This window comes from Acomys minous (assembly GCF_964271855.1).
Source record: "Acomys minous genome assembly, chromosome: 1".
Taxonomy (NCBI): domain Eukaryota; kingdom Metazoa; phylum Chordata; class Mammalia; order Rodentia; family Muridae; genus Acomys; species Acomys minous.
The window spans coordinates 32,795,616-32,801,635 of record NC_140483.1 but is presented as its reverse complement, the minus strand read 5'-3'; the positions used below and the strand labels follow the sequence as shown (position 1 = coordinate 32,801,635).

Below are 6,020 nucleotides of genomic sequence, written 5' to 3'. Positions count from 1 at the left end.
TGATCTGCCCCGTGTGGTCTAGGAGATGGACGGTGATTCAGACTGACAGTAGACTGGTGGCTGGCAGCTGGCAGGGTGTTCACAAACATCTGCACTTCTGGCTGAAACACTCTGATGGCAATGTACTGTGTGGTCACTTTCTGAAAAATCTTCAAGTTCCTGCCACTGGACAAAGCCAGAGGCTACAGAAACTCAACTGAGAGATGAGATGGGCAGATGTGCCACCCTCCTTAAATGACTGGGCCTGGGAACTTTGAGGAAAGAAAAGGGGAGATGAATGTAGTTGATCAAAAAGTTCTTTGATCAAAACTATGGCCCAAAGTTCCTTTAGACCCCAGTACCTCTTTGTGCTGGATCATCCTTCTCAACGGAAGCTGCGTTGGCAGGCAGGGGAGTCTCTTGGACAGAGAGAAAGACCACTTCTAGATTTTGAAAGCACAGGATGCCTGAGCTTAGTCTGTTAGACTTTTTCAAGATGCCCCATGTTGCTCTCTTTGCTCCCAGACATGCTCCAGGGAAGGGCCTGTCCCAGTTGGCACTGCCTACCGCATAGCATGTGGCTGAAGCTGACATCTGACAACATGAAAGAACAAGTTTACAAACTGGCCAAGAAAGGGCTGACTCCTTCCCAGGTAGCTAGGATCCTGAGGGACACGGGTCCGTTTTGTGCCTGGAAATAATACCTTGAGAATCCTTAAGTCCAAAGGCCTTGCCCCTGATCTCCTGGAGGATCTCTACCATTTGATTAAAAAAGCAGTTGCTGTCCTCAAGCATCTTGAGAGGAACAGAAAAAATACAGATACTAAATTCCACCTGATTCTGATAGAGGGCAGAATTCACCCATTGGCTTGTTACGTAAGACTAAGCAGGTCTTCCCACCCAATTGCAAATGCGGGTCATCCACAGCCTCTGCTTTAGTGGCATAAATTCTCTTGTGTACACAGAAATTGAATCACTTTGAATAAAATAAATGTCCCTTGTTAAAGAAGAAAGGCCCCTTTTTTCTCTTAGCCCACTGGTGATGCCCAGTGTATGTGTTCAGGGGTGTGAAAGAGGCAAAACTACCCATAGGAAGGTCATGGGGGACAGGACTCTTGAAAGAGACAAGTTTAACAGAGAATCCAAAAGTGAGATCAAGTGAGAGCTAAGGGAAGGGTGCACAACAGAGATAAGCTCTGTCTTAGCTAGTAAAGCTAGTGGGTGCTACAGATGAGTAAGAGCTGACCCTGAGCTCCTGCACTCACAGCTCACCATATAATATATGGCTGGAGCATCATTGATAAAGAACTGCCACCCAAGTACAAAGACCTGAGTCCAATCCCCTAAAGCCAGATGAGAATACTAAACATGGTGGCACATGCTTGTGGGGGAGGAGCTAGAGGCAGCCAGACAAATTGGCAAGCTCTGGGATAGCCAGATGTTGCCTTCCAGCCTGTATATACCTGTGTACACACCCATACAAACATACACATATGTGCATACAGGCACACATGCACATGCACATTTTTACAAAGATTCTTACAAAGTCTATGCGTATGATTAGTGCCAGAAGAGAAAACTAACTCTGCCTGGGGGGCCAGCCAAGCCTCCTGGGTGAGGTAACAGTAATGTACACACTTTTAAGTCAGAAAATAATATTGTCTGCATGTGCATATGCACAGGCGCATAGCATATGTCCCCGGAACAGCAGTTTACACCTGACAGACTCACAATAAAGGCTTTTGAGTTTATTAAAAAACTGCTCTCTCTCTCTCTCTCTCTCTCTCTCTCTCTCTCTCTCTCTCTCTCTCTCTCTCTCTCTCTCTTCTCTCTGTGTGTGTGTATGTGTGTATGTGTGTGTGTGTGTGTGTATGTATGTGTGTATGTGTGTGTGTGTGTGTGTGTGTGTGTGTGTGTGTGTGTATGTGTCGACCATCCCTCCTAAATCTTACTCTTATTTTCTGGAAATGCTCACAGAGCTTCATTTTTGAATAACGTCTGGTAAATGAGACCTCAATTAGACATAGAAATGTCCATTTTATGACATGAGACAACACTTTAAGAAAGGATCCCTGTGGCTTGCAGTTAGAAGAGAAATCGTTGTCTTTGTGATCATCCTGGACACTCACTGTGCACCAGGCGCTCTGAGTACTAAGCAGTACTCAACGCTTTAATCCTCACCATAACCCAGTATGGTGTGGAGTGTTCCAGATGGGGACTCAGTGTGCAAGCTAAGTAAACGTGAGGGCTCCAGAGCCTGCCGCTCAAACTGCATCCCACACTTAAATCTGAAGACTAAGGGCATAGGTGGCTTGAACTCTGCCGCAGTGTGCATGTCAGAGATCAGCAAGCAATTAAAATTAACCTCTCTGATAAGCTCCATCATTTTACCAGCTCACTTTCCCCTAACTCCCCTCTGTTTGTTAGCAGAAATCCATAGGTCCTACATTCAAAAGTGTTTATTGTTGATCATGCTGCCCAAGGAATATAGTTGTTAAGAAAATAATGTTAGAATCACAGAACTAGTTATTTTCCTATCAGATAATGAACACAAATTGGCAGGCTTGGTGAGTAAGAGGAAAAACTGCAATGTCAGAGTTAGGTTTCCTGGAATTAAGTTAATATGTTTGCTTTGGTCTCACCATCTGGAAAATGGAGCTAATAAAATGTTGGTCTCGTTGGGGCATAGCAAGATTAACAAACCAATGTCTGTAATCAGAGCAGCCTAGATTTTCTTAGAGGAAACAAAGATTACTACCATGTATTTATCCAAATAAGATCATTAGCAAGGACTGATGCCAAACTTCATTGAATTTTCCCAGCACTCTGAGCCACCATAATCAGAATCTATTACTACAAAGGGATAAAGTTTATCCTTTATGGTAGCCATGGATGGCCCACACAGACCAATGGGCTCAGCAGGAAAGAAGCCACATGGGTGGGACGAGTCTCTCATTTTCATGACATCATATTTTCCAGTTGGGTCACCATTCTGCTTCATAGGCAAATGTCCTTTTTCCACCAGAGCAGACCCTTTGGTTTCCTCACACACGAGAGTGGGGAGTGGATCTTTGTACAGTGGGTCTTTGTATAGACAGTCTGATGTCAAACCTCAAGGAGAGACTCCAAAGGAATAAAATGAGGACCATTTCTACTTCACCAACTAGCATAATGTGTTCATATGGTAGATACAATCTGAACTTTGTTCCCAAAGATATATAAAGTGCATAGTATGTAGCAGAAATTGTTCTGTGCAGCAGGGTAATAGAATTGAACAAGGTAAAGCCATGACTGCCAGCAGCCCAGCTCTTCCAGACTTCACATTCTAAAGGGAAAGACAGACCAGCCTTCTTGTAGAAAAAAGTCAAATTTAATGAAGCACCACCCTACAACTTCTACAAAAGGAATAAATGAATTAGTGATTGCTTGTAATCTCCATGTATGTGTTAAGGAACATACTGTACATTTCTCAGTACTATGTGCAATATATTAATGAGCTTTGAGAAGACAGGACCCTATAATTTGTATCCTATGAAGGTGGGACCATTTAAGTGGTTACTGTTGTTTGTTTTCCTCCCTTTCTTTCCTTATGTATGCCAGAGATACTGAGAGGGACCACTCAGAATGAATCACATCCAAAGAAGAAAGCAAACTCCCAAGTGGAGGCCTCAAAGCAGATGCCCAGTAAGCAGAACTCAGTCTTCTAACTTATTTCATCACAAAGGTTTCATGGGAAGGCTGGGTGGCCTCCATGTGCCTACAACCCATGCAGTGACCTGTGAAAGTGTTGGACTAGGTCTATTCTTGAAGATGAGCCAGAAACTCCGCGAGGAACACCAGGAGATGTTAGAGCTTACAGTAGCACAGAGAAGATGATGAAAAGGTCTCAATACAATTTCGTTTCCTTTTCTAAAATGAGTCAAGATGCAGATTCACTTGGTTTTGTTTACAATTGATAAATATGAGAGGCCAGGCAACAATGGAACAGTTCTATTACCCAAGCAGAAACCAGCTTAAATTTGGGGAGGGTAGAACTCAAGACTTTCTTTAGATGTTTTTAGGTCAGGCCCTGAGAGGAAGCTATGGAGAGAGTATCTTTGATAAACATGAAGTATAAAGTGCACATTCTGTCCCCTTGCTCTTTTCCAGGCCCCAGTGTGGGCCATGGGTATGATAACATGACACACTGTTCTACTGCTCTGGGGCTCAAGGGTCACATGAATGATGGACCTTCAAGTGTAAGAGCGGGGACATCTCCCTGTGGCTTTGCAGATGTTTTCTACCTTATGGCTCTTGGGTAGTTTTGCCCTTGTAGCTACCAAAAGTAACGCATTGACATTAAATCCTAACAATTTGCCCTTTCATTAGTTAGGTTTGGAATTAGAAGAACTAGGAAGCAGAAAAAGAAGGGGGGACAATGTGGAAGAAAGAAAAGGCTGCTTTCCTATCAAGAGTTTATTCCTTCAAGTGGAAATCCATTGTAGGCATTGCAAAAGGAAATGGGCACGGCCTTCACTCTGAAACCACACAAAACGTTCTGTTCTGACCGAGCCACAAGCAGCTGGAAGAGAGTGTCTGAAAGGACACTGAGTCAGACTCAAAAACTTCCAAATGTCAACTTTCTTCTGGTAAGAAGAGTCACCCACACATCTGCAGTGGCAGAAGTGTTGGCATCAGCCTGACAATCAGGTCAAGCTCAGGCACAGAGGGAACACTGTGGCCCTCCCCAACTCCACTGAAGCTGACCTGAAACTCATAAAAGCCAAGAAGTCCCTGCATGTCTGTCTCTCTAGGTCACAAAGAGAGTTCTCTCACACAGTCTAGAACAGCAGTTCTCAGTCTGTGGGTTGAGACCCCTGAGGGACTCGACTGATCCTTTCACAGGGGTCACCTAAAACTTTCAGAAAGCACAGATATTTACAGTACAATTTATAACAATAGCACAGTTACAGTTATGAAGCAGTAATGAAAATAACTTTATGGTTGGGGGGTTGGCCACCACAATATAGGGAACTGTACTAAAGGGTCAAAGCATTAGGCAGGTTGAGAACCATTGAGTTAGGGGATCTGAGGGTGAGCACAGCTGCCTGGCTTTCAGCCAGTTGGTCAATGCTTCTTAACATCAGCACTGTCTCCACTGCATAAGGCTTGCTGGTGCTAGCTCTGGGCAGGACAGAGCACTTGATCTGCGGAACCCCACACAGAGAGTCTCATCTCTGACTTCTAAGCTTTGTGTTCTTTTTAGAGGGACAGATATACATGTTATGACTCTATTTCAGGGTGGGGAGCCCACTCCCCCTGTTATCCTTCCAAGGATACTTTTGTTCCGGTCTTCCTCTGAAAGAGACAGAACATCTAGGTTGTCCCATTATCATTGTGTGTGGTTTTTGCCGTTAAACAAAGAGACAAAGAGGCAATTCTAAAATTAGGCTATCAGACTGTATCCATATAGGCAGGAACTGAGGGGAAAGTCCAAGAGCAACAAGAGAAACTTGGGCGTGTCAGTCTGGTCCATTCTTACTATGGTTGATGATCTGGTTAGGACATGCTGACTGGTGAGAATTTCAATCATCAATCCAGAACTATTTCTGAGGATCCCCAAGATACCAGATCTTCTCCTAAGGACCTGAAAGCAATGTGTTTCTTTAGTTTTCCAATGAGCTGGGAACACAATACAAACACACTATGAGATTTGTATGTGACTATGGCAGTCCTCCACCCCTCCTTTCCTGACTTTGCACTATTTCTGTTAAAAAAAAAAATCTAATTTTTATATGCTTACCTTGCATATGCTTTTAAAATTGTCATGACTTGTGCACATAAATTATAAATCAGCCCTAAGGGAGTTAATTAAGAAAAGAGGAATGGGGGAGCTGTAAATGAGGTAAAGCAGCTGACAAGAGAAGTTGAGGTGCTTTCCTTGAAGTCTAGGGGAGAGTGGTGTGTTTAGTTTTCCTTCCCCAACCTCAGAAGGTGAGCCCATGTGAAAATAGTCTTTTTGGGTATAATCAAGGTAAAGGTTGAAATGAGATTGTTTTGAT

The 6,020-nt window shown here is 43.6% G+C and overlaps 1 pseudogene across 1 annotated transcript; it reads left to right on the top strand.

The window, feature by feature from the left end:
• The first annotated feature begins 475 nt into the window (after positions 1 to 475).
• On the top strand, positions 476 to 926 carry LOC311596816 (small ribosomal subunit protein uS15-like; annotated as a pseudogene). The gene has a single exon. The product of its transcript is annotated as a small ribosomal subunit protein uS15-like (transcript).
• The last annotated feature ends 5,094 nt before the right edge of the window (positions 927 to 6,020 follow it).